Raw genomic sequence first — 23,417 nt, 5'->3', positions numbered from 1 at the left:
ACTTCATATTGATGTATCTTGATTGGACTTAGTTTAGTTTAATTTGAGTTCGTTTTATGAATTAAGTTCCATTGATGAATGTTCTAGTAAATTTTACGGATTTAATTTGATACAATATAAAACTAGCTTAATTAAACTGTACGTTAATCTTGATATTATTTTATTCTTAATATGTTACTATTTGGCACTTCAAAATAATAAAAAAAAATATTACCATTTTTTTAATTTATGCTTTTTTTCTCTGAGTATTTGTTACTGTTTGATCCAGTTTTCTTATATTGTTTTCTAATGTCTACGCGAATTTCACTCATTATAATGGTTATAGAAACTTTAGTGAAACAGCTTATTCATATTTTATCGCCGTTTATTAGGGTTTATACATGCCTGACGTTTCGGCTACTTTACAGCAACCATGGTCACGGGAGGACTGTTTTCTTATTGTTATTGTTACTTTAACACGATAATTTTACATGTCGTGTTTGCTTTAATATGGTTGTATATTTAGAAATTTGGGTATTAATAAAATTAACATTGTTATGTATCAATGAAATGTATCAACTACTAGCAAAACTAAATAAAATAAATAAATCATTACAAAACGCCTTATTAATATCAATTGTATAGTTAGTATTCAGTCAGATAAATAAAATTGTAAATTTAGCAGCAGATATTAATCTGCAAAAGATAATTCATAAATATATATTTAATAGATATATAAATAGAGGGGAAATGCACGAAAAGATTTCATATCAGAAACAATTATTTATATCGCTTCAGCATGTAGTATCCCACTGCTGGGTATAGCCCTTTTTCCCCATGTAGGAGAAGGATCAAAGCTTAATCCCCCACGCTGCTCCAATACAGGTTGGCGGATATATTCCCTATAATTGTGTTTGCAGGTAAACGAAAAGAAAACCGACTTCAATTATATCTATAAGTAACAACGTAGGTAGATGAAAAAATAGTATACGCATTATCAGAGATTACTCTAATAGTTGTAATCAGATCTCGATGAAATTTAAATATGACCATATTATAATAAACTTGTGCTGTGTGGCTACGGCACTAAAGAATTTAGCCACCCCCTCTCTTCCCGTGGGTGTCGTAAGAGGCGATTAAGGGATAACAAGGTTCCACAACCACCTTGGAACTTAAGAAGCCGACCGATGGCGGGATAACCATCCAACTGCTGGCTTTGAAATACACAGGCCGAAGACGGGCAGCAACGTCTTCGGTGCGACAAAGCCAGTACTGCGGTCACCAACCCGCCTGCCCAGCGTGGTGACTATGGGCAAAACACATGAGTTCACGTTATTTTTGGCGTAAACTTGTGGAGGCCTATGTCCAGCAGTGGACTGTATAGGCTGTAATGATGAACCCGCAAACGCCAACGCAACAGTTACAAACCAGTGTTGTAACTGTTGCGCCAACGCGTATAATAAATACAAATATTTACATAGGACAGTAATCGAACGATAATGAACCTTTCGTCACTACTATTTTCATTAATTCTCGATAAATACTTTTTTACTGAAATTTCTTTTAGTTTCGGAATTTCTCAAAATAAAATATATGTCGTTACTAAAGACCAGTTCTCCGACTAAGAACTCAAAGCGTTTCAACAGTAACAAATTGGTAAAAATTCTTACACATGTTCCTTTTAGTCGTTAGGTTCAAGAGTTTTATACTTTGGCGGTTCTCGAGGAAAAATGATGTCATATTTGTCAAAGTATACAAGTATTACGACTTATTTCTAACGAAATTTCGTGTTATTGCTTTTATAAATTTATGTTTATATTTCATTTTGTGTTGAAAAGTTATGGAAAATTATAAATTTAATTTAATAACATTGTTTGTTGAACTCTTTAAGCGGATTCGTGTTAAGTTTAGTGTGAATTTAATGATTTTAATTCTTATGTGAGCGAGCTGTAAAGCTTTGACTAAATTATATTATTTTTGTTCAAAAGTTTTGATTGAAATTAAAACCGTTTTTTGTTTTAATTTTTTTTTTAAAATAAATAAGGACCAATCAAAGAAGTTTATTTTATAACTATTTTTTTATTGGTAAAAATGATGGTAAGTGGACACATGTAGACGTCTACAACACCAGAAGCCTCGCAACCCTATTGCCGACTGCCGTTATTTAGATGTGTGTGTTCTTCAGTAAGGTTTAGGGACATCCCCGGTCGGACTTTTCCAGATTATAAGCAAGATAATACATCCTGTTGTGCCCTACCCCAATAAAAAAAATACAATTAAATTTTTAGTTAGCAAAGGCTTCAGGGCTTCAAAAATGTAAACAGCTTTGAACACACATTAATGTCATTATATTTTGTATTATTTTGTATTAATTACATAATATTGCTAGATATAGAAGATAAACTTAAGCAAAAAAAAAAGTAAATGATATTTTTATTTGTGCAAGATATTTTTTTCTAATAAAAACGTTCCAATTTGACGACGAGCGTAATGTAAACATTTTAAAGTGAGTTCGTTTGAAAAATTTTCCGTTTCAAACTTTCGTAAGACTTTCGAAACTATCGAACAAAATGGAGCGTAGTTCGTTAAGATAACGACGTAAAAAGAGCCGATCGCAAACAAAATATATCTATTAGCGGGTATTTGGCAAGAGGCAGACGGAAGACGTCAAAGGCACAGTTGATTTTGCAAGTATTTCGCATTCAGCTAATTTGAGTTCTCTCCCCCTTACGCTCGGAGTTATATTGCGATTCGGATACGGTATTATTATTAATATAAACATAGGCCTCTTTTTCCATGTAAGAGTATCGTCTCTACTCTCAATTCTCTCCATATAGGAGTGGTAGCAAGTACTACTTACTGCTATTTAGCAAATATCAATCAACAAATCAACAAATTAAGCAATAAATCATTAACTCTTTGTAGATATATATAATAACTCTTTGTATATATTCTGTCATCATGAAAATTAATTGGCAAAAGATGTTACTATATGTGTAATGTTACATAATGTATAATAGTATATATTATTATTGGTCGTATTTTAATCCAAAATACCTAACCAAAAAGGATGTTTGTTTAATCAAGCGATCCTACTACATTTTTATAGGTACATTTTTGTTTTTAATGAAATATTTTTATTTAAAGATCGGCGCATATTTCCAAAAACATCTAGAAGAGAAGGATATATGTATGTATCTAAAAACCAAAGCTACCCAAGACGAAAATAAATGAATTAGGCTGTTAATGTACTACAGCCGGGTAAAAGAATCTTAGACTCAGATGCCTATGGTATATTTATTTTGTCTGCTTTTTACACAAGTGTTAGTTCAAGTAAAATTGCAAATAATCTGTGAATCGAATGGATAATAGTATCTTAATTCCATATTTTTATTTACTATTTGAAAAATATTCACAAATGTTAGTTTTCTTCAAAAAACAAATGCGCTAACTAAAACCATATTCTGGTATTGGCTGCGAATTTTTACGCAGGCTTAATCAAGCCGATGGCAGTTGCGATGGATATGACTGCAATGTTTCAAGAATACTAGATAAATTAACTATAAGTTTAAGTATTTATCCTTTGTCTGTCTCACAAACACAGTCAAATAGGAACCAAGCATATTTTTTTTGACGTGACAACGTCTTATAAATTGGTTTGCCGGGTGACACTTCAAGAAACTGCGTTACGCTCCGCTCACGTTATGCGCTCACAATGAGAGCGAGTGAGAGGCACGCGTCCCTTCCACTCGGGCATGGTTAGCCCGCCTAAGAGCGAGAGAGACATCACATAAAAAGTGAATGAAATTCAATGCGAGATTCTTTGTATAAATTAATGTTTTAAATATAATTCTTTGTATAAATAAATGTTTTAAATTGTTACTATTATTTCATCCTTCTTCCTACTATACGAATGAATATTCACATTAAAATTATTTTACCACTCAAAGTCGTTGTCACGTAAAACTTTCGCCCATATACCGACTTTACAGGCAACCAATTTTTTTTTTTCTCTCAATTATATTGTGAAAAGAATCAATAGGTGAATTTGTAATTCTAACTTGTATATGGTACATACTTTATGGAGTTTAATCTTATGTTTCTCGTTTGTATACAGCTAAGTATAACAACATGCCACAGTCAACGTTGGGAGGGTTTAAGGAAACATATTGAATTTCGGAGTCCGACATACATTTATATGACCCATACAAATATGTGCCAGTCATACGTCAACTTCTCGTCAAATTATTATTAATTCTGTTCTTTTCATCGCCGTTGCCTCATCCAATATAGTAATGAGCTCCAAGTTTCGTCGCCCCGAGTTTAGGTCTGATTGCCGTCTCGAATATTTATTAAATAAATATTGAAAAGTCTCATTTGTTGAACCTTGCGGCGAACTGTCATTGGCTAAAAGACGTTGGAGTTCTTAGTAAAATGCATTTTTACACATTTAAAGTAGTTAATTGTCGTAATTACATATTTTATTAAACTGAAGTCGTTTTTTGAACTTAAACAAGCTTTTGATAACCGTTCTGGTTGTACCAGGAGTAATGGCCAATTGTTCAATTCTTGTTTTTCAGACTATTCTTATCTACGGTGCTTCGGAGAGACGTGTTTCAATCGGTCCTGGTTATTATCATAGATATTAGATAAGTAAGAGATAATGACACGTATAGTAGGGAAATAGTCCTCCAAGCTACACTCGAGCAACGTTAATTTAGCTACAACTCTTTCCTATAATGAGTGCCTTCCTGTAGGAGGGCCTTGGCACAGCAACAAGAAATTTAAAAGTTGATTCAAAGAGGATTTTATCATTAACTTAACCCTTGTAACCCTACCTTAACTAAATGATCTGAAACCGTTAAAAAGTAATTTATCTACATGGATCTAAAATGGCTTTAGGTATTTTTTCTTCTAAGAAAAGGGTGGCAGGAGAAAGGACAGATAAAGTATAGTGATTGAAACTAATTTGTCGTTTGTCGGCTAGTTGAAATGAATTGAATAACCCAATTATTTATTAACTGCGCTAACAATTTTTATTACATTTTTGTATATATTTTCTTTCAATTACTTAATCATTTGATTTGATTTTTAAATTTTTTGTCATAAAAATCTTTTTAACAAACGCAATAAAAAAGTAAAAACAAATTTAAAAAAAGAACTTGAAAGTAGAACCCTTTTATATAGTACTATGTACTTTAAAAAGTAACAATTAACGTCAACAATAAACCGTACGTCAAATTAGATCGCATACTCAACTAGACAGTATCGGCTGGGAATTGGAACTAGAGAGCTATCTCTCCCGTTCTTACATTTAGCGTCTGTATATATCTGTCTCACTTTTTAATTAGTTGACGCTACCAAACATTTTCTATCTCTTACTAGCTCGGTAAATCTTTATATGTTTGTCTCGCTTGTTAATTAACCCCATCCTGTCGATTCGAATTGAAAGACACTTGACGTTTCCGCAAACTGGCAATTTGGCGGTAAACTAGAAGTGATGTCGGAGTATCAGTTTGATAATAATATTTATATTTATATATAAATCCATATATTGTAAATAATATATTTTTTTGTTTGGGTAGATAAGGCACTGACTGTATTTAATGGTATATATGTCACAAAAATAGCGTAAAAGTTAGACACTCAATGCTTTTATTTATTGCAAAATTTTGATGGAGTATTCGCATTATTTATAAATTTGAGGAAAACGGGAAAAATAATTAAATGGAGTATGTCCCTTCTGTTTCATGATAATCAATACCAACATATAAATAATAATCAAGCAGCAATGTGGACAGGAATCTGCTTCAAAAACAAAAATGAGGGTAGTCGTAGAAGAACTATAGGAATCGACATGATTGCTATAGTTTTAATATGTTCAAGGGTCGTGAACATGAATGCTAATATGTTATATACTCTTGGATGTAAGAACTAGTTGCTAAAATGTCTAGGTGTTGGAATCCCAAGGAGCTAGAATGGCAAATCGTACTGAAAGTGGAGTGGAATTTCAGCAGATCCTCTACCAGGAGGACAACCTTTAGCAGGTCGTTGGCAATCGCTGGAATGTGGTAGCGTTGAACCGCAATGGTTTTAAGTTCGTGCTCAAGGTCTATTTCTAGAAAATCGATGAACGTAGGCAAACGATGTTATGGTTGGTGCGTACGTACGTATAGATAAAATATTTTTTTAAGATATAAGCAACATAAACTAAATCTAAAGTTACAGAAAAACACAAAAATTCGAGTTCATAGTTTGCTGACAGGCTTTTAAGTTAAGTAAGAATGTTGACGTTGCTTGTGATAAAGAGCTTCAAAATAAAATATGAAAAGTCATGTTTTGCAGTAGGTGCACGGAGTTTATTCATAATTTTTGCCACTGGTGCCCTTTGAAATTGACAAATTCGATATCCTGGTTCCGTTTACACGCAGACTTAAGATTGAATTTCATCAAATCTTCAGGCGACTAGTGAAATTTCACATCACGAAATATATGGATGTTCCATTTTATTTTTGTGTTACCCACACATTAGGAATTCTAAACATTTTTAAATAAAATATTTTTACTAAAATCGTAATAATATTATTACTAATAAAATCGTAGATATTAAAAATAGCATGCTGTCATCTCCTGTCAAAGATTTTCATGGTAATATGAAACTTTGAATAGTTACGGGTTTCTGTAAAGAGCTCACTATAGACGGCGCCACGGTTTGCTTAAACCGAATATAAAAATCATCATATCACAAATTTCGAACTAGCGGGTGCATCGTTCCATAGCTTAATTGGCTAGAGCGCCGACACGGTCAGTCGGAGACGCGGGTTCGAACCCCGCTGGAGCGGTCAATTTTTGATATGATATTCAAAAATGTTTAGAACTCCTAATGTGTGGGTAACATAAAAATAAAATCGTAGACTTTTAGTATATTTTATGATGACGCCACCGGACCACAAACCTGTCATCATGGTCTCCATTGCGTATACAACGTCTCCAAAATATTGTAATTTAAAAATGACAACCACAGTAAGCCCTAAATAAGTAAAATTGTTGATGCTAATTGTGATATTTGGCATATAGTAGGCATTTTCATTTGATCCTTAACTTATTTTGTTTTGATACCGACAACAAAGTTGACAAACACATTATATGGCACTCGTTGTGACATTATTACTTTGTAGACTTTTCTTTTTAATGGAAGCATAAACACGCTTTTATGTTAGAATTGTTTTGTAATATAAAATGATATATATTATATTGTACGACAGAATAAAATATTAAATGACTCAAAAGCTACATTTAAGTTCAAAGCACGATCGCTCGAGGTGGCACACGTTGTCTACGCTGAGTTTCTGTTATGATTTAACATTTATATGTAGGACGAGTGTTCTAGATTATTCTTAAGAGCGTGATACCTTTAAAGCGTTTTATATATACAAATATTTATATAAAAATAATGTCAAAATTATTATACTCAGAACTTATGTTATGCTTTGATGCTTTTAAGTTTTGTTAAGTAAGGATCTCTAAATCTTTTTTAATTATACCAGCCTTTGCTTGATTTTTCGATTTGGTTGATTCAGCTTGTAATATTCCACTGCTGGACATCGGCTTTATCTACTATGCTGATCCACTGCGATGTTGCTGATATACATATATTACTAAGAATAAGGGATAACACAATTCCACTACTACCTTGGAACTTAAAAAGTATCCAACTGCTGACTTTGATATACACAGGCCGAAGACAGAGGACGGGGCAGTAGCGTCTTCGGTGCGACAAAGCCAGCCCTGCGGTCACCAATCCACCTGCCCAGCGTGGTGACCAGGTGGTATGGGCAAAACACACGAGTTCACGCCATTTTTGGCGTGAACTTGTAGAGGCCTATGTCCAGTAGAGGACTGCGAAGGCTGCTGTGATGATGATGATGATGATATAATAACTACTATGAGTAAGGATTGCCACCTGGTGTCTATGGTTACATTCAGGGCCGATATCGTTAGGTGCTATCCGAGGCATGATGGGGAGACCAACAAGGATTCTATATCGTGTACTAGTAAGGAAACCAATTTAAACTTAATCCATTATGTATGGGCGGCAGACAAAAAATTTGTTACTTTGGAATTCAATGCTGTACAAGAGCTAATATGGCTTAAAGGACAAAACGCGTGATTTGACACCACGTCAAAGTTCCTATCAAGGCTGACACTGAGTCTTTCGTGTGCTCGATTTATTTTATATTTAAAATATTCGCCTGTGATGGTTAACGGACCATCATGAAAAAAAAAAAAAAAAATAACATAACAAAAATTGTAATAAGTGGAGTAAATTTAAAGTTATTTATTATGTTAATAATATGTTAAAGTAACAACAATTCATTTTTGTTAATCTTGCATGTGGGGTTTACCTTTAAGGAATTGTGCACTCGTTTATTACCGTTAGTTTACCAGTTGTTGGTAAACCAATAAAGAAAAATAAATTAATTAATGAGATGCTTACAAGTAACAAGACAAGGAATGAACACTGGAAACACATACAAAAGCAAGCGTTGTCATAGCAATCAATGCTTAAAAAATGTTTGAAAACTTGTACTTCTCCTATTGTATTCATGGAGGGTTAACTTAAATTCTAGTGTACATTTTATTTACATTCTAGAGGTGATGTTAATAGTATAATTAATGTTCATTCTCTATTCTGTTGTACGAAGTCGAAGCTTAAATGCTTAAATATAATAATTTTTAGAATATTATCTTTTGCTACAGTTATTTTTAGTAAGTGACATGTGTATTTTACGGGATTAGGACACGGTTAGGTAAACAGAATGATAAATACTATGAATTGCAGTGTCTTGCAATGAATTAAATTAAATTGCTTACAGTACACGGTTAAACATTTCAAGATTCTAAGAGGTTTTAAATCCGGTTTGTTTTTTCATATATTGCAAAAAATATATTTTTTTATTTGCTGTATCAGCTAGTATTTATTCATTTATATCACATACATAGACATTTTTCTTCACGTAGGAAAAACCGGAGCTTAATTCGATGTATTTAAGCATAGAAAATTTAAACAATGGAGAAAATCAGAATCATTTACAATTTTAGATTCAGACTCACGAATCGTAATTAGTCGAGTGATTGAAGAAATCGATTAAAGTGGTCTGATTGTACTGTTCTTCAATGTCTCCTGTTAAAAATTCTTTTACAAACAAAAATGGACTTAGCTGAATAAGCTTTAAAATGTATTTTTACTTAACCATATGATGGCAATTTAAAATTAATTCTTATTTGTTAAATATAACCAAATTTTTTTTTGTGTAATTTAATCGGTTTTCGCTGTTTGTTTATGTTAACGCTACAAAAAAAAAAAAAAAACAAATAAAACAATACACAATCGCAATTATATGAAATTGTGTACAGAAATTCGAAATAAACTCCACGATATTCCGTATTTAGCCAACGAAGTTCCAGTTTCAAATTCGAGGGTTTTATATTCCATTTGGCGGAATCCTAAACGCGTCGGGCTCCATTCCCGATGGAGCCCGCGTCACGGGTGAAAGTTTACACCTGATATCGACAGCTTTCGTGCTATCTATAAAGCTTTGAACTTCGGTAATCACTCTATTTTCAGAACTATATTTCATTTATTTATTTATTTTCGATCACAGCTAAATAATACTGTTCCTAAGAAGTGAGGTTTTCCAGCGATGAGTAAGGTGGCCAGAGATCCTGGGGCGGGTTGGGGGTAGAGGCGGCAACTCGCTTTTGAATTGTCGATAGACTACAGTAACCACTTACTTTCAGGTGAGTCATACGCTTATTTGCCGTCCTTTTCGTATAAAAAAATGCTTTGTTGTGCATTTTTAGTTACATTAAAGAAAATAACAAGATTTTAATGTATAAACCAGCAAAGGCGGTCTTATTACTAATAGTGATCTCTCACCGACAACTTCGTATAGCTGACATGAGAGAGGTTATCATGTCTTTCTGACTGTTAGATGAATGAATTTTATATAAATGTCATGTTTTAGTTTTGTTGATAGTCATCCGAAACCCTGAGAAACCATTAACAACCATGAACCTGTAACCGCTAAAAGTACACACAACAATCACTTGTTTCCAGCAACGCAAGAAAATGTCTAGCAATAAATAATCCTAGACTAGAAATAAAAATGGTTTTTAGTATGTATTTGTATATAGACGAGCGAAACCGTTTCCACAATAGATTCACCCTTAAACTAAAATACAGCGATCCCTATTTTCTATATATTTGTTACATTATAATATGCTTCGGAGAGCACGTTAAGCCGTCGGTCCCGGTTGTTATCATGTACACCTGATAGCGATCGTTACTCACCGTAGGGAATATATTCGCCAACCTGCATTGGAGAAGCGTAGTGGATCCTTCTCCTACATGGGGAAAGAGCCCAGCAGTGGGACATTACAGGCTGAAGCGCAATTATAATACAGACACACACAGTCATGTTAACAAACACGGACACCGATTTTTAGTATTTTTACTTTTTACACGGTACACACATATTCATATGACACAAACATTGACAAAGAAAATTACCTTTTAAATAAAACCTCATTTCCAGACAGGCATGTAACAAAAATTCGTACGACCATCCATAAAACAGTCATAAATAATACAAAGTTCAAAGCTTCTGGTGTCGCTCGGTACGATTCTAACTCGTTGGATAGCGAATACGAAATTCGTACCGGTAGCGTTCTATATTCCTCACAGGGATTTGCGCCTTTATTATTTATTCCGCGGATATACGGTAAGGTGATAAATTATAACCTACGGAAGCATTATGGCTCTTTAACTAAATATTTGTTGTATAGATAAAAGAACGAATATATAATAGGTATGTTATGTATTGAATAGTCCGTTGGAGCAAATTTTAAAACTGAATAAACCGACTCCTAATTACATCGACAAGTAATATAACGTAAGTAAATGAAAAAATACAGAAGTAAATACGCGTTATCAAAGGTTACTCAAAAATGAGTCATCAGCTCTTAATTTAAATAGGGACAATAAGACAATTATCAGCTTTTGAATAAAACTAAAATCATTAAACGCAATACACCCTGTGAAAAGTGTGTGTGTGTGTGTGTGTGTGTGTATAATACAACGTAGGTCGATGAAAAAATTACCGTGATCATCGTTGGTAGAACAAATCGCAACGCTCTTCCTACGACTTTTCAGAAGTTTCTCTTCTGCCGTGTGTGAATTGCACATACACACTTTTTCATTAATATGTAGTATGTATTATATGTATACATAATAATTATTAAATTGTAATGAAAAACAGTGTTAATAGTCTGTAATAGATATGGATATTTTTCGACGATTAGTAGATGCAGTAAACACATACCAAGACATTCCTAATTTTCTTTTTCTATGTAATAGGCAATTTTCTGAAGATTACGTGAAGGTCTTTTACACTAGACGACACTGTTTGACATTTTTCAATATTTTATTGAATAAAAGAGTAAATAGCATTTATGTTAGGTTGAATATAAAAATATAAACAATATATTACACAACATTATGAACAAAATGTGAAATTTTTGTATCTAGAAATAATAAAAAAATATTGAGTGATTATATATTTATAAAATTACTATATATAAAGAATAATTGTTTTTCGTTTGTCTCGCTAATAATCGAGCATGGCCGGACCGATTTGGCTAACATTTGTGGAAGTTCAGGGAAGGTTTAAAAGGTGAGAAACATAAATAATAAGTAACGGGAAAGAGTAAAAATGAAAATATAATTTTCCATACTAAATATTCCTAGCTGAGAAACATTTGATGTCTTTTCTCAAAAAAATCGTCACTTTGTTGTTAAATATTTACAAGTGCGTTCAGAAAATCTTTTGTCCATATTTTTCACAAATACAAGTAACCCCTGTATATGAAGTTCACCGAGTTATCTATTATATATAAAATATTATTAGTTATGAAATATTGTTCTATCTTCGTAGTGATTGCGATTAGAAAGGCTCGACGACTGATCGACATTAACATATTTGAAAAAGGGATTAGAGTTTCGTAAATTTGGAAAAGATACCACGAATGACGAAAAACTTTAACATATTAAACCTTGATGCATGTTCCAGTTTCTTTAAATATTAATCAATACGACTTTGTCAATAATTTTAAGTATTATATCGTATCGTAATCGTTCAAGTCGTGTAATCTAAATCTCACCCATAATCCCCAATTGATGGCTCATCGTTGCAGAAAATGTTTTTCATCGCACCGCCTAATTAGGACAGCCTTCTGGTCAGCGTTTTTTGATTACTAAATGGGAGATATTTTTATGGTTACGAACTAAAAGGATACCAACAAAATCGTATTATTAGGTTTTTGCTGTCTCTATGTATCTTTCGAGGTATAATTGGTTTATATTTAGAGTTAAATAGTTACTTTACTTACACAGAAACACTATAAATAATAAAATTATGTGGTGTCATGGGACACCAGGTAAGAACGAAGTTCCTTCAGATAGTATAGAAGTAACACAATTTAAAAAAAAAATTGTATTTTATATATATTCTAGTTCTTATTTTTTTTTTAATTTTGTTGATTAGTTTTAATTAAGTACATAAAAGTATTTAGGAAATTTAGTATTTTCGAAAGTAACAAATACCGTAAAATAAAATAAATCAAACAAAATAATAATAATACATTTTTTTTTCAAATTGTGTTGCTTCTATAATATCCGAAGGAACTTCCTTCGTACCAGGAGAGTGTTATTACTAAGTTATTACTAAGGGACATATATTTCAAAAGGAGAAAACGTAAAAGGGTTAATACATAAAATTCTTCTACTCTAATACTCCTTCTTTTATTATTGTCGAGTTTTTTTTTTATTTTTTAAATTAATTGTATTATTATTTTTGTAAATGACATTATTTTGACTTTCGTTAAGTGTGTATATCACCTTATGACAAAATAAATGTTTTCATTTCATTTCATTCAAAGAAACTTCATTTCAGTCAAAGAAACTTAATATATTTAAATAAATTTGTATGTACAATAGGAATTAGTAGTAAAAGCACGTGTATATTTTCCGGAGTGAGCGCCACCAAAGATGATATTGCTCTGAACGCCGCCCAAGAGGCGCCATGTGGTCAAAGATTAAGTAACTTGGGGACGCGTACTAACTTTAAACACGCCTTCCTTCAAACGAACTTGTCACTTTACAAAGTTTAGTACTTTCCACACATACTATATTGTTTCATGAATATCTCTTGGGTGTCACCAAGTAGGTTAGCAATTTGAATTTTGACGTCTTAAATAATAAGAGAATGAAGTTTTTGAAAAAAAAAGAAAAATATGACGCTCAAATGTGAAGCATAAACAGTCCTGACTTAATTTATCACATTCGTTTATTTTCAGTAATAAAATGGAATAAATATAATCTTTTATATAAGTAGAAATTATAAGTAGTTTTATTACGTCACAAGAAAACAAGATGGTGTTCGAATGTTTTAATATTATGAAGTGTTAAATATATTCGTTTATTAAAAATGTTTTAAAATAATGACCACATATACATTTACTCTAAGAATTTAAATTATAAGCTAAAAACTAAAAAAAAGGGAAATATCTAAGCATATGTTTTTCTCCTCTTTATTACCCGTCTTTATAAAACTATGGATAGATTTAGTGTTGCCCAAATGCAAGAACAAGACGAGACTTAGCCAGTCTTGGTCTTGGTCTTGCGCCAATACACCTGGTCTTGGTCTTGGTCTTGGTCTTGCGCTCCCAGTCTTGGTCTTGGTCTTGGTCTTGCAGAAAGAGTCTTGCAAGTCTTGCAATTACCTATTAGTCTATTACTATTTATTAAAGTTTACTTTAAATCTTAGAAAAACGTATTAGAATTGGAACATTGTGAGCTTGAATTAACATAGCCATAGTAAAGATCAAGCAGATTAATAAATAACTGAAGATTTGATAAGAAATTCGAAAAATCAACTGACCTATATGTCGTTTTCCATGGAAGTAACTGTTTCTTAATAAACATTTATGATTTATAAGCTTACATTTGCTAAAACATGTAAAAAAACAAATTAATTACAATAACTTGACTGTATTTTAAAGAACAATACTTATCTGTCTAGAAAGAGATTGAACCCTCAACTTATAAGAAATTTAATAAAAGAGTTTTACGATTTATCATTTATTTGAATAAAAAATAAAATACAACACAAATCAACAGCTTTATCATTAGGTTATGATACTTTATATCAATTTTTTTGACCAAGAATTAATACAATGTAACCATCTGGCTGACTCATCACTTAACCTATTTCTATGTTTTCTAATTACTAATGATGCTTTAGAAAATAACCTCTCAGCAGGTACTAAAGTTGCAGGTATTGAGAGAAAATCACGGGCCATTTTCGATAAAATCGGATACTCTGTCTCATGCGTCCTCCACCAATCTAAAATGTCTTCCGAGCTGGCAGTTCTTGGTTTTCTCAGGTACTCCTCCAACTCGTCTATCACTAAGCCTTGAAGACAAGATCCAGATGACGTCGAGGGACATTCATAGAGTTTATCAAAGTCTATTACGTCTTCATCTTCATCACATACTTTATTTTCTTTTTCTGGTAATTCCAGAGATTTGTTCAGTGAGTGTAGACTTTTATATTCTTCATAAAGTTCATTGAACTTGCGCAGACTTTCTGTTTTAAGTTGCTTCCCCCACATTGTCAGGTCAAAAGTCTGAGCCTTATGCCTTGGGTCTAAAATTAAAGAAGTACAATAAATCCAGTTGCTCTTCTTGTAATGTTTAAGCATTTTGTCTCGAGCTGCTTGGAAAGCTAGAATGAGCCTTTCATCCACTTCAGATCGATTAGGTTTCTCATCTAACTGTTTTACCATGGATTCAATTTTATCTAGCAAGAGATTGAATGATACAATGACTAGCGGTAATGTAACATATTTGTCTCCACCAAGTTTTGTACTTAAAAGTTTAAAGTTTATTAGAAATTTATGTAATTTTTCGAGTACCTGCCATTCATTAGCTGTGATTTGAAAATCATTTAATTCGGTGACAGAACTGCACAATATGTCAATGCCCGCTCTCACTTTTAAACCAAATCCAATCATATCATGTGTGGAATTCCATCTCGTTGGACAGTCAAGAATGGCATTTAGGTTTGATGGCACGCCAGCTGCTTCACAAGCAGACTGAAACTTCTTCTTCACTATCTCACTTCTTTTTATTTTACTGGAAATACTGCGTAACTTTGTTACAGATGTACGCGAGTCAGCAATATTTGGTGCAGATTCTTCATCTTCCTCATCCTCAGTTTCGTCTGCATAGTCTTCGTACTGCTGATCTTGCGCGTTAGTGTCAGACTCACAGTGTAATGCTAAGGTCTTTAATAAATCTTGTACACCAAGGTTTAAAATGTGAGCAAAGCACCGGAAATGTTGATTGTCTGAATCAAAGTGTGGCGGCAGCTGTTTGCCCAGTTCATACATAAATTTGGTATTTGCAGTTGCGTTGTCGACCGTGATACCTTGTATTTTATCAATTATGCCATATTCCAATAAACATTCATGGAAAATCGTTGCAATATCTTCCCCAGTATGTCGACCGCGTGATGGTATAAAATCAAGAACTACAGATTGATACTTCCATTCGTTGTCTATATAATGAATAGTAACCCCGTAGTAACTCCTACCAGCAATTGACGTCCACCCATCAATGGTAAAAGACATTTTAGATGATAATTGTTGAAGTCGTTCCTTGAGATTCAATTGGAGCTCTTCAAATCGCTCTTTGACTTTCCTTCTAAGTGTAGACGTTTTAGGAAACACCATATTAGGGCAAATACATCGAAAATATACTTGTGTAGCTTCGTCATCGAAAAATGAGAAGGGAAGATATTTTTTCACCACCCAATCAACTGTAGCTGTCGTGATGTTGTCACTGCTGTTTTCCGACTGAAACAAAACAATAAATCTTGTGTTATTATTTAAAAGATACTAGGTTTGAGCGTATAAGAGGAGGAGGTTTGTTGTTGTTAAATCGAGAAAATCGTTAAATTGATATTTGTTATATTAAGGTTGCACTGTACTGTAATTTACCAAAATAAAGTACTTAGTTGTTACTGGCCGATTAAATGAAAATATGGGTGTTTATAAAAAATATTTAAGACGATAATTACATACTTAATATGTCGCACCCCTAGATGAAAACACCACTAACTCAAAAATACTTACGTAAGTTACTGGCGTTTTTGAAAGTATCGCATGAATAGCTACGCAGAGTTAAAATTCTTTTAACTGTTAAAAAAATATTCTTACCTGTCCACTTCTTCCAGCGGTTACTAAAAAGCTTGTGATATCTCCACTTAATTTTGGTTTAACAGGAAGAAATATTTCTGATTCCTTTTTGTGGAAAGATATTAGATGTTTCCTTAAGCCTGAAGTGTTTCTGTTTTTCATTTTTATTTCAATCTTTTTATGTTGGCACAATTTACAGAAGGCAGTTTGGGATGCATGAATTATTTCGAAAAACTCCTCAAATTTGCTTTTGGGTCTTTTAGATCTGTGACTCAAACTCTCGTTACTCGGACTAGAATAATTTGAATCTTCGTCACTCATATTAAATTGTACACGTGATACGTTTTTAGAAAACAACGAGAATTAGTAAAAACAATTATTAAGTTAGACTCGAAGCACAGCTCAATTGGAAATGACTGGAATTAAAATAATTCCTTTATTTATAGTACGTTTCCTTGCTTTCTACCGCGCCGCCTCGCCACGTGCCGACTCTATGAAAAGTTACTATTCCTCGTGGACGAAGTCGCGGGCACAGCTAGTAAATACTTACTCTCATCATCTCTCTCAGAGATATTCGGGCTGGTAAGTAATACAAAACTCTTATCGCAGGCTTTTTATTTTATTAGTAGGTAAGTACCTACGCTTTTTATATTATTTTATTAGTTTTGTAGAATTTTTTTACACGTTTCAAGTATATTTAAAAGTGGCTACAATATTTATTAAACGGGTGATATTTGAACACTTTTTGCTATTTTTTCTTGTAAAAACTTAAGAAATATAATGACTAAATGTACAATAATAGTACCTAAGTAATTAGTTTAAAACCATATAAGTAATCAATATTATAATATATACTTACTAGAATGAATTAATATGACATCTACTACCTATCCTTACCATTTTATCCTAATCATAATACTACTTGCGTGATCAGTATAATGTATTCATTTTCATTCTAAGCACTCTGAAACTTATTTATTCTTTGGAACACCTGTAGGTACTCTTAAAATTCGAAATTATTTTGCATGAGTATACCTACGCCCTATGGCGGCAATCAAATAGTGTCAAATGTTATGATTTCGGCGTGGCGGCAACGATTGTTTTAGATTTCAAAAGAAGCCGCCGGCGCGTGTATCATAACCATGTACTTCAGAAAAGCGGCAAATTTCTTTGAGAAGTAAGTACAAAACCTTTGATGCCGCATTATCAAAGTGCCGATGGTTAAAACATAACTATGCATGCACTCAGTTTGATTTTAATAGATATTTTTTTATTCGCTATGTTTATGGTATTCATGTTTATGGTATTATGGTCCATATATGGTAGGTTTATGGTATATATGTTTATGGTATTATGGTCCAGTTTTTCATATTCTTTGATACAGTTTTTTGCGTCTCATAGAATTCCTAAGCGTACCTACCTATACACCGAACTGTTACACCTAACTACTCAGTGAAATAGCGCTAAGTCCTAGCTGCAAGACGCAAGAGTCTTGCAGGCTATGTCTTGTTCTTGCTCAAGTCTTGCACGGTCAGTCTTGGTCTTGGTCTTGCTAAAAATACGCGGTCTTGTTCTTGGTCTTGGTCTCACAAAAACGCAAGAACAAGACCAAGACTGCAAGACCAAGACTGAATTTGGGCAACACTAGATAGATTGAACAAATTAAAAAATATTTCGATATTAAGCAGCACTATGTATTGTAAGTAATATTAAATCGGTTAAATACATTTGAAGATTGATACATCATAACAAGGCTGAAAGTATGAGACATGATTAGGAAATACGTTAATACTAGTCACTCTAAAATCTTGAACATAAAAAAATAAATAATAATAAACATAATTTTATTCTATGTAAGCCTGCGCATAGAATGCCTCTATATAAGAAATTTATTGCATTAAGTGGATACATTCGCCAAGATACTTTGAACCCTATAACTTATTGCTTGGGACAATTTTCGCTTATATAATGAAAACTTCTTAGCTGGATTGGGCCCGTTAATATTACTCCGTTATGGCGACTATAAGATGTTATGGCAAGTGATTTATTGATGTTGTGTTTGTGTCACAGATAAGATGGGGAATATTTTCTCCTACTTATTTATAATTTTTTTATTGTATCGTATTTTGGAATCGGTCCCTCGTGAAATGATGTATGTTAAATTTTGATACTTGCTCAGCTTTTAATGTTCTATTTGGTCCTGCTATTGTGAGGATGTTATTGATGACTGTATTTTTATTAGGTGTAATAAAATAATAATAAATAAACAAACGCTTCACATTCAACGGCCCAAAATGATTTATTTTATTATTCCACTAAATTTTTATTCATTGAGTAAAACGACATAAAAAGTAAATTACAGAAAAAAAAACATTGAGCCTAATTAAAAAGATATAATTTTTTTTATAATATCCAAATTTTTTTTATTATACAAATCAAATGAGGTTTTATGTTAAGAGTAAAAGGTTTATACATCTATGAGTACGCTACACTACTAAAATCAAGGATCAAGAATGAAAATGAGGTACATCGGGACACTTTATTACGGATAAGACAGCGCAAATATGTAAATTCTCTTATGTACTTCATTACACACGCTACATAAAAACGTGTGAACTTGAAACAAAGACTAGTTAGCAGTGCTAGCTTGAGACTGTCGCTTTTGGGCTACGTACTCTACGCATTATCATAACCATCTTGATTTGTTTTAACTTTTGGTGTTGTTCTGTTTTAGTTTCAGATATGATTGCCGATCTAATACTTTCCAACAGCTATATATATATATATATGTCAATTATATTATTATAAAGCTAAAAAGTTTGTTTGTCTGTTTGCTTGAAAAAGCTAATGTGGTAATAATGATTGGAATTGAAAAATTATTTTTGTATCGGATATTTACTGAGGAAGAATATAGGCTTTTTTTCCCTCAAATTACCGTCGGTAAAACCGCGGGGCACAGTTTGTATATACCTAAATAACACTAAAATAAACCAGACTGAATAAAACAGTATGTATATATGTAAAATTATGAAAGAAAATGTCAAGCACAAGCTTATGTTCAACAAGTTATTAACGTCTCTTTAAAGTTTGTGTTTTTTGTATGAGCACGTGTAAAGCGCTTCAAGCGGAAAGTAGAAAAACTTAATACGCGAATGTACTTATCTTTTCACTTAACTTCAACTTAGCCGTTAAGCGTTTGAGCCATTTTTTGCTTTTGACATAGATTCAGGATGCCTGACAGAACTTTAACCCACTGAGGGGCGTTGAGTTTAAAGTATTTTCTTTTATTTTGTAAATATATTTTATGCAAATAAAGCGTTTATTTATATTACTGTTCTATATACAAAGTATAATTTTTTGTAATATAAGGTAATTAATGAGACGCTGCCACAAACTCGAAACGAAGAATCTGCTGAGAAGAATCGGCATAAAACTCAACAGTTATAAGTTTTTAAAAGATTGTTTGATGAAACCACTTTTTTCGGATTTTATCGCAGTTTATTATTAACTTTTGATTCCCGACGTTTCGGATACTTTACAGCAACCATGGTCACGGGGGGACCATGGGACCGGACCGGGGGATAAAATCCGAAAAAAGTGGTTTCATTAAATGAGTAAAATTCGCGTAAACATTAGAAAACAATAAGATTGTTTAATATAAATTTGTCCTAAATAATATGATTTACATTCAGCTTTTAACATCCCAATGTTGGGCATAGGCCTCTTTCTCCATGTAGGAGGATTAGAGCTTAATCCACTACGCTGCTCCACTGCGGGTTGGCGATATCATGTATTTATGATGACAACCGGGACCGACGGCTTAACGTGCTCTTCGAGGCACAGTGGGGAGAGCAACAAGGACAGACATCCAAACCGGAAAGGAAAATTTATACAAATACAAATATTAATCACGAGCGGGAATCGAACTCGCAAACCGTTGGTGTTTTAGGCAACTACTCGCACCATTTCACAAGAGCGGTTGGTTTTGGCTCAACCATAATTACAAAATATAAGTTATATTTACTAAATAACAAAAAAAATATTTGTTTACCACATATCAAAAGGTTATGAGAGTCAGATAGCACTGATGGGAGGTAAAGTGACCACCCACAGTAACGTTTCTTTTATGCAACGACTACGAGTCACTTATTGACTAATCATCATCATCATCATCACAGCAGCCTTTCGCAGTCCATTACTGGACATAGGCCTCCACAAGTTGACGTCAAAATTGGCATGAACTCATGTGTTCTGCCCATAGTCACCACAGGGTTGGTGACCGCAGAGCTGGCTTTGTCGCACCGAAGACGCTGCTGCCCGTCTTCGGCCGGTGTATTTCGAAGCCAGTATTTGGATGGTTATTCCGTCATCGATCGGATTTATAAGTTCCAAGGTGGTAGTGGAACTGTGTTATCCCTTAGTCGCCTCTTACGAGACCCACGGGAAGAGACGGGGTGGCTATATTCTTTGATGCTGTAACCACACAGCATAATTGACTAATCAATCAATAATATTTAAAAAAGTTTTTATTGCAAAATAATTAAACGCTAAATGATGACAAACGCTCTTTAAATAATTAACAATAAAAATAACTAAACTACTAATAACTTTTCTTCGATATTAATATTTGATCTATCAAACTACCAGAATGTAAAACTATTACGTGCTTCAAATATAATTAATTATCTATACTAATAAATGGAGAGCCGGTTTTTTTGTTCGGATATACTGCCGACATACCCACTATACGTACTAAGCGATTCGCTAGTACATTCTTGATGCGTACGGCTAAAGAATGGAACTCTCTACCAGCGTCTGTGTGGGGATCTTTAAGTCGCGAGTGAATAGGCTACTTCTAGGTAAGCGTGCTCCATATACTGCGAAAACTACTGAACCGATCGGAATTATGCTTATACCATAAGACGCAGCGTGTTTAGGCTTTAGTATATGATATGTAGGTGATTACTTACCGTGTAAAAAAGTATGGACGGACAGAGGTCGATAGTTCTAAAGTAATTTATTTATATACTAGCTGCTGCCCGCGACGTTGTCTGAGTGAACGCTATACAGCATCAAAAATACCTACGATTATACCTTTTAAAATAACATTCATTTACACGTTTCTTCTTTACATTTCATATCTACAGAAAAATCTCATAGATGGCGCTGCTTTAAAATTGTCTTGTCTACTTATATTCATTTAATTATGTTTATTGGCTTAGTTACTTATATTGCGTGATTTTTATAGTGTGAAGCTAGCTTATATAGCATGGTTATTAACATAATAATAACAACATTCAAATATGCGTCGTTAGGTTACACGTTGTTACAGAATGCGTTGAGGAACTAAAGGTTCACTGCTCGTTCCCGGTGGGTGATAGCATGATAATATGTAGCCTATATGTTGACCCGACTTCTTAATAATATTCGTGGCAAATTTACAGTAAATCCGTGCGGTACTTTTTGAGTTTATCCCGGACATAGATACAGACAAACAGACAACTATTTAAAAATTCTAAAAACTATATTTTTGGCTTCGATATCGATTGTAGATCACACCCCAAGTATTCTTTTAAAAAGATATTCAATGTACAGTTTTGACTTTCCTACCATTTTATTATATGTATATATAACAGTTTATTTTATCACATGCATCCTATTTACGAATAGCATCAATAGTTACTATTAGTTTCAAAGTACCATTAAATTTTACATTCAGTGAATCATTAACATCATACATAATGTATTCAAAAACATCGCAGAATGTAATACTAAATGGCGTTCAATATATATCATTCAATGTATTGACGTTCATTTCAACATTAAGCTGTTTAATTTTAACTAATTGACTCAATATTGCTATTTCGTGTTTGCCTGATCTTATTTTATATCATATATTTGTTGAATGAAATTCTACCTATATCATACAATTCAAATTGTAAAATTGTCGTTAGTGTATAGTTTTGTTTTTATTTTATTTTTATTTTCGTGTTAAAGTTTATTTTGAATGTATTAAATTCATTTTTGTTTTGAAATAAAATTAAACATTTCATTGATTTCAGATATTTTCCTGCTTGTTTTTGTAATACTAGCGGCTCGTCTCGGCTTCGCACGGGTGCAATGCTGACACAAAATATAAAATAAATATTTACAATGTAAGCGCAAAAATGTGTTTATTTACATCACATTAGAAACATCCAAAACTACTATATTATGGATATATTATACGTATAAACCCTCCTCTGGAATTACTCTATTTACCAAAGAAAACCGCATCAAAATCCGTTGATCCGTTTAGATCTTATTATAATTTATTTTTTATTTTACCTAATACTAGGTGAACCGCTGGACGTTTCAATGATATCAGAGACATTTTAGAAAAAAAAAATCTAATATATAAACTTCTCGTGTCGCGGTGTTTGTAGTTAAACTCCTTCGAAACGGCTTGACCGATTCTCATGAAATTTTGTGTGCATATTGGGTAGGTCTGAGAATCGAACAAAATCCATTTTTCATCCCCCTAAATGTTAAGGGCAGTCCACCTCAATTTTTTTTAATTTTTAGATAAATTATTTATTTTATTATGATTTGGCGTTGAAAAATACATACAACCCTAAATTTTCATTTAGCGGCAAGACAACGTTTGCCGAGTCAGCTAGTTCTTTTTATAAAAACCTTGTCTTGACAAATACCAAAATTTTTTCATGTCTAATTTGCTGTAGTTGCTCAAAACTTATCCACGTAGATACATCGATTTCAGACATTAATTTTTATTCATATAGACATAACTTGTGAAATAAATACTTCATTAGATATAAAACAAAATACAAAGAACAGTAGCATTATATACAAGAAATGTTAAAGCCCAAGGGACGCGTTCCCAATATTCCATTCAAGGTACACCTAAAACGTACTAATTCTATTTGTACCAATTAATAAGCAGACTCAATTTTATCTCCGTCGTTGTGTTAGAATATTCATAATTTCGTGAGCAAATAGAACCAATTATCCGAACAATAGCGCTATGAATGAATTATTCCGAACGCTCGAACACTTCGACTGCGAACTTAGGTAATAATTTTATTAATGTTTAATATTTACTCGCATAAATTAAAAAT

The 23,417-nt window shown here is 32.8% G+C and overlaps 1 long non-coding RNA gene across 1 annotated transcript; it reads left to right on the top strand.

Moving 5' to 3' along the window:
* Positions 1 to 346: 346 nt before the first annotated feature.
* Positions 347 to 20,169, top strand: LOC123664509. The gene is made up of 3 exons (XR_006744832.1): positions 347 to 429; positions 13,472 to 13,476; positions 20,159 to 20,169. It is a non-coding gene; the product is annotated as an uncharacterized LOC123664509 (long non-coding RNA).
* Positions 20,170 to 23,417: the final 3,248 nt, after the last annotated feature.

This window comes from Melitaea cinxia, chromosome 22 (assembly GCF_905220565.1).
Source record: "Melitaea cinxia chromosome 22, ilMelCinx1.1, whole genome shotgun sequence".
In the NCBI taxonomy this organism is placed as follows: Eukaryota; Metazoa; Arthropoda; class Insecta; order Lepidoptera; family Nymphalidae; genus Melitaea; species Melitaea cinxia.
The sequence above is the reverse complement of the archived record's forward strand: the minus strand, read 5'-3'. Positions and strand labels throughout refer to the sequence as shown.